We start from the raw sequence: 11037 nt of genomic DNA, 5'->3' as shown, positions 1-11037 counted from the left end.
GAAAACAGAATCAGAAATCGAATTTATCCAACTCATTTTCATATGAGAGTTAAACAAATTATGACCAGAATAAATCCCAATTAATATTTTAGAATAAAAATAAGGTACAAATTATCCACTGTACAATCCAATCCTTGTCCAGAATCATGAATATCCATGGAAAACTCCATTGAATAGGATAATGTATTCCAGAGTCCTATTCGAATCTCCTAAAATTAAAATTCTAAGGGAGGACCCACCAAGGGTCCACATATCCCATATTATTAATATAAATATACACCACATATATAAATTATATTATTTGCGTTACATCGTGACGTCCAAAAACTATAGACGAGAAGCATCATGCATGGCTCGGCAGAACAACAGTGGTTTATTGACCACGCAACCATGATCATATCCTACGTGACATAAATAAAAATTATAATATATATATATATAAAAGGATGATTAAGGTATGTCGGCTATTACAAACTTTTCATTTGTTACATCTAATTAGGAGCCTAAACCCTAAATTATGAGCAACGGGGCCGTAACATTTATGATCTGAATCTGATTATATTAAGCTTAAATATTTTTATAATTTAGAGGCCGTTGGTTTTCGGAGGTGAAGGGAGCAAACGGTTTATGCGGCCAATTGGAGCAGCTTGGGTTGAATTATTGGTTGCTATGGAGATTGGAATTTAGCTTGTTGTTTAGTTTTCTTGGCATTCTTGGTTCCAAAAGTCTTGTGGTGATTGCATAGATGATGTTGATGGTTACTGTTGCCGTTGCTTTCCATGGACAAATAGATTGCAATTTGTATTGTTCTTCCATTCATTCAAATGAGTAAATTAGAAAGTTGCAGGTATAGATCAATGTTATTTCTTTATTATTATTAATCGATCGTTTTGGGTCTTTTGATGTGTAATATAGATTGTTAAATTTAGGGTTCTTTCTTTAACAAATCGGTAATAAGAATCGAGGATAAATAATATGTTTCAGGGTTAATTACATCAAAATAAATGAATATATAGACAATCGGATTTATCTTGATATTTTTAAAAAAATTAATTAATTAATGGCAGAGTTCTCGAAGTTAGTCCACTTGGTTACCAAATATGCAAGCAACCTTTGGAATACCAAAGATGGTCATTTTTGCAAGTTATCTTCGTCACCTTTTTCTCTTTGAATCCGAGGAATATTATACTTTTAATACATGAATGCACACAGATTCATCTCTTGGAATTCGAATCTTATTGCTAATGCAATAGTAAAGATGGCCATTTGTGCAAGTTATTGCATGTTGCCCTTTGCTTTTCGATTGGTTAACAAAATAAACATTGAGGAGGGTGTGAAATGGAAGGAAATAAAAAATTAAAATAAAAAATCTCATATATTGGAAGTTAAAATTTTATTGCTATTTAATTTTGCTGGCTAACTGTATTTTGAGATTCCCTATGATTTTTTAATTCTTAGTCAATATTATTATTATTATTATTATTATTATTTATATATAAACTTTTGCGATTCGTTATGTCAGTTTATGTTTTAATAGGATGACATACCAGTAGGGTCCACTTCATAAAGTACACAATAAATAATCGTTGATTTATTAAATATTGAAGAGACCTATTAAGAAATACTCTGCTATTTTATTAAAGAAAACCTATTATTAATTGCCACTATACGAGTTAAATTAATTGTTTACGTATAATAATCATAATGTCGTAATATAAATTAACCTACTCCACCAACCTCCATGACGAGATATTATATTGTTCTCCTTTTAAGGTAGACAACTTTACTTAGAGGCATTTTTAGATATTTTAATATTTTTAATTTTAGTTAGGTTTAATTTAACTTAGATATTTAAGATAATGAAAATCTAAGATGCAAGTTGTAATTTTCCTGAAAAGTCCTCACCATCTGGAGTTATGTTGGATGTTCTATCTAATAAGGTCAAACCATTAGAACAAGAGATTACTGAATTCAAGTCTTTGTAATTTATTTTATAAGAGAGTTGATTTAGTTGTCCAACCTAATTATCTCTAATAGTTTTTATATTCGACCTATGACTTACAAACTTATTCAATTCACGATAATAGATTTCAATTCCTGCAAACCTTAGTAGAGAGCTCAGCTAAGGTTGGATTTTTCCCTCTTCCCCCCTCACGAAGAGGACTTTCTCCGCCGCCTCCGATGGTTTTTCTCCTCTCTGCTCCACGCCTCCACCTAACCACGAGCTAGGCAAAAGTTTCTCCCCCTCACCGAGAGGGTTTATGAATTTTCAAGTGTTTTGTTAAATTCACTAAACTTCGTCAGTCACGAGCTTGAATTTCTACCTAAGTTTGCTCCTTGGCGAAGTACTCAACCTTTCAAAACTTATATTGTTCTTCGCATAGTGCTGTCGGCCGACCAAACGTAAGGCTTGATTCTAAAGCGTTTGCTCTATCTTCTCTATATTACTGTGCATGAGTGCTTGTTTAAATATCTACTTTAACTATTGTTTGGTCTCTAGTGCAGACGAGTGCAAAATTTGTTTCTAGGACTCTTGTCCTATCACCTTTCTTCTTTTGTATCACATTATAATCGGTTATTTAAAATAAATAATATCATACTTTCTTTGAAAAAAAATCTCTTAAAATATAATATACATAACTTACCAACTTAGTCAAGATTCCCTGAAACTTTTTGTATATATATATTTTTTTACCAAACTTCCTAAATATATTTGAGAGATTTGTGCAAGTTAGAGGAGATCACATCCGTATTAGAAAAATGATATGGTATGCCCACCTCGATCCCTCTCGCCTCTCATCGCTCCAAAAGTCGTACCAATCCGGTGGTCCCCACTTGCCCCCATTTGTTCGGTTTCGCTTTGATTCAGTCAAGACGGACAAATGCTCTTTATTCATAATTTATCCAGCTTGTGATTTAAGAACAGCATTATTTTCAGAAACAACCTTGTTCCTTTTTTGCAATATTTAGAAATGGTCCTCATTTTTTTCCGGTATATTTGCAAGAACAGGACAGTAGTCCGGTCAATTACTACGGTTTTTTCTCCCATTGATGAATATTCCGGTAAAGTTAATGATAACGATTAAAACTTTTATTTTACTTGCACACAAAATAACCTTAATATAATTGCACCATTTTTTATTATTTTTGTTCTTAAAAATACTTTAAATATGCTATTAAAATAATATTAAATAAGTAGATAATTTAACTTAGATTTATTGAACTATTACAGTTTTCCACATAAACTTTTTAGAAATTTATATAGTTACTTATTTTTCTTTAATTCAAAACGTGTGCTTAGATAATAAAAATGTTTCAAAAATATATATTAAAAATATTAATAATAAAATTATCCCATTTAAAAAACAAAGGGTTGTTCATCTTTCCATACAATAAGGTACTGGTATCATGACTACTATTTGTTGGTCTTTAATGCAAAATTGACCAAAACCTCTCCCCCAATAGTAAACAGCCTATCCTATGATCCGATCTAACCTCTGGAATTGAGAGGCCAACCTACTTATATAAGCCCGATCACTTATCACTTTGATTCCCCTAATAAAATTTTGGGGATTTTCTAAAATAAATAAATGGGGGTAAAAGCTTCAAGTGGGCCTGATCCGCTGTACGCTTGTCTTGTTCGTAGCCATAAAGATGCTACATCCCTCGCCTCTCAGCGGTGAACACGTCACCCGATTCTTGGTCTCCTCTGTATTAATTAAAGGGACGGTGATCGAAAATTAAGATTCCTTAATGTACGTACATAAAATAGTAATAGATCATCTAGTTATAGAGGAATTAATTTAATCTCACCTAATAGGAGAGGATTCGGTGAGCGAGGGACCTACATGCAAAATTACTTCTTCGCAACAACCTCATTTGGTTAATTTTTAACAAAAACAACCTCCAAACTATGCTCAAAATCACAATTCCACCTGCCACAGAGAAGATTAGAGGGATAATCTCAACTCCTTTTAAGATAAGCTATCAAATTAGACCTACGAGCTATGTGGGATTTTGATAGGACTTGTTTGTTAATAATATAAAGAGGTAGATAATAATCCTCCGTCATTATGTAACAATTTTAGATAATACGGAGGGGAAAATAGCAAAAATTGTACACTTCCAAACTTGGTAGGTTCATGAACTCATTGGAAAGACGTTTTGCTCTTCGCGAAATTAGTCACGTGCTCACCAAACCTTTCGGTGTCAATGTAGATTCTTCTTGTCTACATCTAATATGAGTTTACTTGTAGAATAAGTTTTATATCGATATAATTATGCTTATTTGTTATACTTATATAAGAGGTATTACATCAGAATAAGTTATTATAATATATAGTTTTCTTTAAAACTACTCTAATGCGTAATAATTATATTTGATATTTAATAAATATAAAAATGAAAGATCAGAGAAGATGAGAGAAAAATAGGTATTAGCAAATTAGTATTGAGATAAGCGATTGTTTACGTGCTAACTATTAAAAAAAATTATATATTTTGAGCGAATGTTGTATTAAATTGTATGATTTTTATTAGGGTAATTTTTCAAGAATACGAAGGTTGTGGTGTTATAAGATGAGAAGAATGTAGTTTGGAATTTGGACATATTAAATGGAGAGAGAGAAGAGTCCCAAGGTGAGGGTGACAAGAGTGCAAGAACAAAGAGATGTCAATATCTTAGAAGGAAGTGGATCAAACTTTATGCTTCAATACTGGGACTTTGATCCTCTTTGATTAGCAATGTTCCCTTAAAAGACATTTCTTTTTCAGCAAAAAAGATTGACCATTCACCAAAGGAAGAATGGCATAAAACTATGATTTTTCTATCTTATTAGTGAAATCCATGAGATTAACCCACAATTAAGTTGGAAGATTTGATCACTTTATTCACTTCCCATTGTGAAAGATGTGTCTTATGCTCTCACTTTGTAGTGCTGTGATGTTGATTTCTATCAACCCACAAAAGAAGCATATATCAAACTACCTAATCACCTAATTTTATATTTTTTAAAAATCATATCAAATTATAACTTTTTATATTTACTTTTCCTCCCCCTCCCCAAATGCCACCTAACTATGAAATGTTTCCCCTCTACCTCTCCAAATGCAGTGGGGGTTGGTATAATAATAGGTCAAAGTAATTAGAAGCCAAAGTGGACTTAGCTAGATCTAATTAGAAACTAGGCATGTCTAATGGACATATAATTGTAGTAGGTGATATTAAGCATAGACAATTATGAACAAGCTCATATTGCAACATAAGAAATGTGGTGAATTCTCACTTTTCCTCTTCTTTTTCTTTTTGGAACAAAAACTAAAAATTATATCATGCTAGTGTGCATAAATTCCCTTCCCATTGAACTTTATTCAAAGTGATGAACAATGTTCAAGAATGCATTCTGAGTACACAAACCAAATCCTTTCTAATAAGCACAAGCAAGCAAGCAAGCAAAATAGAAGTCCATGTCCATTTGGCAGGACAAATTTGACCAAATTTGATTCCTTGAAGACTAATTTTGCAAAAAAAGAATAAAAAGAGAGAGAGAAGGATAAATGAATAATAATATTTAAAAGTTTGATAAGCCTTTTGTTATCATGAAAGGTGCCCAAAAGCTACTTTGATATGTGCATTAGTTATTTGCACAAATGAGCCTAGGGCATGTGTTCCATCTCTAGTACTATATAAATGTGCATCTTTGTCCTAATACTGAACATGGAATCCAAACAGCAACATGAAAGCAATCGACATTGATTTCAGACCTACTTCTCTGAATCGAACAAAACTAATCGGAAGCAATTCATCAATCCAAATCAGAGGTGATTGCATGACAGTCAATAGCAAATGATTTCTCCATGCAGTAAGAAACATTAGCATCAAATTAAGTTCGGCTCGAGTCGAGTAGAGCTAAGCTGGAACCCTCTCAGGAAAAGATAAATCTAGCATTTAACAATGGATAACCCCAGAGATTGCTCTTTAATTATTCACACATTATAGCTAATCCACATGCTTATCCTATCCAGCAACTATCTATCCATTATTCGGATGGCATCTCTGAGATCTCTTCAACTTTATCCTATCCAATAGACAAAAGAATAAAAGGCTTCTAACTGTTTGGATAAGCTCGTCACATGCATGCATCCAGATATCCAATTGCCAGAAATATACAACTCTGTTCAGATAATCCACTTTGGATCGGACTTATCCAAGCCTTAGCTTAAGGGCTAAATAAACTAACAAAAAGAGCCCATCTCTCTATAAACTAATCTCATAGTTTAGAACACAATAAAACCAAGTGCTTAGATCACTAACCAATCACGATAACAAAGCCAATTTGAAGAGAAGTTAGCATAAATTAACTCTAGATTCCATTCTTCACATTGTCGACTTGCCTCGTCGAAGAACACCTTCTGTTGTTTAGTGCTTAATTAATTAACGACGACGCTTAGGCCACGAAAACTTCCATTAGGGGGGGCTTAATATATTCCATTAGCACACAACTAACCTCCAAGTCCACCCTGTAGAAGATTAAATACTAGAAAGGAAAAGGAAAAAAAATATTTGGAAGTGGATTTAAAAATTTATTTGAATTCAAATGTCAAAAGTGCTCATAGGTTCTAAGAAACTAGACGGTTTCGGTACGCCTCGGCCATGAGATTTGCCAACTAGAATATGAATATAATATTAAACTAAGATGATGAGGTTTGAGATATTTTTTTAGAGTATTAATCAAATGGATTATAATTTGGGATTTTATTCCTTCTAATCACTATAATTACAATCAAACTACAAAGACAAGGTGGCTATTCCTTTGTCTGATGAGCTCTTCAAACTTCTTCTAATCCCCAAAGGTTACAATCTTCACTTGGTTAATATAATTTAATCAATTCATATAATACTATGTATGCACATACGTACATATAGAAATTATAAAATAATTAAGTTTGTCTATTGTGATTGGCTTTGAAGCAATGAATATAGAAGAGCCCATGGAGAAATAATATAACCTTATTAATTAACTCCAAGTGGATTGATTATTAATCCACTTTCCCCAAGATGGATCATTAGAGTCACGACGTGGTTAAAGTTTAAAATGTGATAAGCCCGAGGGGAGAACAACAGTGAGCCATCCTGGCTTTATTTTTGTCTCATTAATAGCTTAATTACTTTATTAGGGTTTGGCTTGAGTTGGGGATATAATTAATACAAAAGAAAGTTACAAATAGCACCTTACATTACCCAGATATAAGTTAATTAATTTAATTATAAAACCAAATTAAGCCTTCAAGGCAGTTTGGTGACAAACAAAAACACTAAAATCTATTTGATCTAAAACTACTATCTTTTAATCTCAAAGGAAATATATAAATCTCATTTGGAATCGACGATTTGTGCCATTTCATCGAGTGATTATTTAATAAACTATTAAAAGAGATGATTTTATTTATAATATAGTTAAAACATAGGGAGTTATTTCTAATTTTCTCTTAATATAATTAAAGATTATTAGGCTTAAAGCCCAATAAAGTGGCCAAAGTTCGGTATCTTGGACTATAGTTATATTCTTATTGGGCTGGGTGGGCCGGACTGGGAATTTTACAATTTACATCCTGCCTTTTGCTCTTATTTATTATTAAACACCCTATCATGTTAGTATTTATAGTTTGCCCCCGATGTTTTATTTTTATTGCTTCAAAAGCACCCTGTTGTTATCTAGCTTTCATCTTATTTTTATTATTTTTTTTCCGCATTTATTCTAGTTGTTATAGTAAATTATTTAATTCATATTTGCATATCATAAGGTAAAATAAATCTTTCGATCTGATAATATCTTGAGATTGGCAACTAGGGCTCGGATTGGATGCAAGATTGGGCCAGCCCACGACTTATCTGGCCCAAGACTAACATTTTGCTTTTAAATTTAAAATTTAAAAAAAAAATCATTTGATCTTAAATCTAACTCCATTTTTATTCCTACCTTAATTCGAAGAATAAGGTTATTTTACATCTACGATTAATGTAACTCGTTTTACTGTATATATATATATTTAAAAAAAAAAACTAATGACATGGTATTCTTAATGCATTAATAATAAAAATAAATTATAGGGGCATTTTTGATAAATTTACTGAAAAGGAGTGATAACAAGTAACTCTCCCACGGGTGATTTCAGCTAACATAAGCCGGCACACGCCACATGTTCATCAGTTCATCACTCGAATAAATCGTTCGGGATAAAGATTTAGATAAAAAGCTATCCTACCTAAGGCAAGCAAACCGCCTCCTATAAGTTGGATATTCACATAACCTGCGTGGACTATCCGAGAATAACATGTCAGGGATAAGGAGTCGACGAAGTTATCCGACTTGTTATCCAGATAAAGAAAGGAAATAACTGCCAGGATGAATGTCGGTAAGGGATTAGGTGCAGCGGTCAGGAGGGTCACCTCAGCCCTAGGGTCGTTGTTATGATAAAGTCTTACAAATATGAAAAATTCGGCATCCTTTAATTTATATCTTATATTTTTATTATTTTTTTTAATAAATATGTGTAAAAAAAATATTAATTAAATTTAAACTAACACCACGTATTTATTTCTACTATAGTATGACTTAGTTGGAAATATTTTTATAACTTTTTTAATATAATTAATTTAGCTAAAAATATTTAATTAAATTTAAGTAACTGACGTAACGACATACTTTTTTCTTATATATATTTATTAAATTATAAATTTTGATTTATAAATAAATAAAAATATAGAATATAAATTATAATTTTATTGAAAAACAGGATGTTATATATATCTAAACTATAAAACTTTTTGATATATTTATACCCATGGAAATTATTGATTTTTTCTTTGTGTATACCATTCTATATATATATATATATATATATATATAACAGTTGATTTTTGCATAGATATTCCTCTAGGATTATTCAGAGACACAATTATTCTAAAACTTTCCATCAAATGAATACGATAAATTTATTCATTTAAAAACAAACAAGTCGTCAAGTGAATACAATTATATATATTAAAAAAGAGAGCTCGGATATCATTATCCATCATCACTAACAGTTGCTCTTTTAATCCCAATTAGTTCGCGTCCCTTATGCGTCTTCCCTTCTTCCGGTATAAGCAATGCTTCTCTTAATATATTCCACCTAGTTTTCTCCCACGTCACAGTCAGTATCTATGCATCACTTCAGAAGATCCCTCCACGTGCCTGCCACTGACGTGTCACGACCATAACTATAGATGAGATGGCCGACATAATCAGCTCCCTAATCCCTCGTTTTATCTAATCACCGCAATTACTCCTACAAATCAAGGTCGTCTTCTGCTAAGATCGAGACCTTGCTGCCTTAATCTTCTCCTTGACAGTGAGATTAACGATGACTTAAAGCACGATCCTTTTATTAATCCAATGAGTATATTATTTTCTTTGTTGTTGTTGGTGGTGGTCGTGGTGGTGGTATTGTACGGTGGAGATTGGGAGGCACCGCCGATTTTGACGTTGACTTGACCTGCGGATTAGCAACGCGTCGTCATCTCATAATCTTAGGTGATCATTTGGTACATTTTCGTCAAAGTAGGCCTTGGGAACGCTACGGACGTACCAAACTGTTGACGCGTGGACAATTCTAGTATCCTTTTGAGTTACTTTTTGGATACATTTTCGTTGGATTTAGATTATATGATCCACACCCGGTTACTAGTTAAGGATCCGTTTTCGTTATTTCTCGAGTAGGGTATGGTGCGCGGATCTTGTGGTCCAGGTGTCGCCATCACGGGTCAGGTGGAGATCACCGAAATCTCCATCCCAGATATCCTACCCGGGAAATGGACGACGAAGGGGGCGCGCGACGACCTTGTCGGCGGCATCTGGAACAGGGTGGGATCCACGAGATCTGTACAACCCACCTAACCCGATGCCGCGTGGGCCCGCGAGTCTTACGGATTCACGAACGGTGACGTGCCTCGCTGGAGGGCGTGGGCCAGGGAGGATAAGGTAGGGACCGCACCGATCTCGCCGGGAACTGTGCAACGGTTTGGTGTAAACGTCACCAACCGTATGAGCGTCACGACGGCGTTAATCCACTTGGATAATTTGTATAAAACCGTTTAAATTTCCATCTAAATTAACAGAGCCCATCTAAATTTGATACCTTTTTTTGCATAAAATAGTACTAAATTAACTACAAATTAAAAATTTAGAAGGGTATGCACGTAAATAGGAAACTCTAGTATACTTGCTTGCATTAATAGCATACCCAAGCAGCACATGACTCGCCATGTGTATATCCTATTCCTTCATATGGCCATGTGTTTCTCTTCATTTTAATAAAGGAGAGGAGGAGATGGATAATATTAGATAAATAAATGGAACTTATCCAAGTTTTGGCTGATAGTGCAACCTATCCAAATAAAAATCCAAGATTTTATTCCTCAATTTGATACTCCATCGCCAAATTATTCTGCCTCTCCGACTAACTAACTAACTGTGTTGTCTATTTAAACAACATCTCTGCATGCTACCAGAATATCTCTCTCAAATATATCTACTCCTGGGTAATAGTTTCCATACTCTCTCCTATTAAAATGAGAAAAAGGAGTAACGTATACAATGACCATCATGGTACATTATATATTATACCTGCTACTGTGGCATTCTTTTCTTTGAATGGAAGAGAGAATTATTCCTCTTGGTCCTTCTGTTCTACTGGGTCATTATAAAGAATTGATGGCTTTTTAGAAGAATAGTGAGTGAGAGGGAAATGCCATTGCACGTAGCATTATTTTTATTGTATAAATGATTCTTTAATTTGGAAATTCTCCAGCCATAACTTTATGCATTTGGGTCCCAAAACTTCTTTTTTGAATAAATTAGAAGTTATATATCAAGACTTTGGGAAGGGAGCTTATTTGTTGTACATATAAAACGACATGCAAGTCCTTTTTATTATAAGATTTCAAGTTTCAACAACCAGGGTATCATGGCAGCATTATCTCAGATTAATTATAAT

This window comes from Typha angustifolia, chromosome 1 (assembly GCF_048772165.1).
Source record: "Typha angustifolia cultivar Huaian chromosome 1, ASM4877216v1, whole genome shotgun sequence".
Taxonomy (NCBI): Eukaryota; Viridiplantae; Streptophyta; class Magnoliopsida; order Poales; family Typhaceae; genus Typha; species Typha angustifolia.
This window is presented reverse-complemented; position numbering follows the sequence as displayed.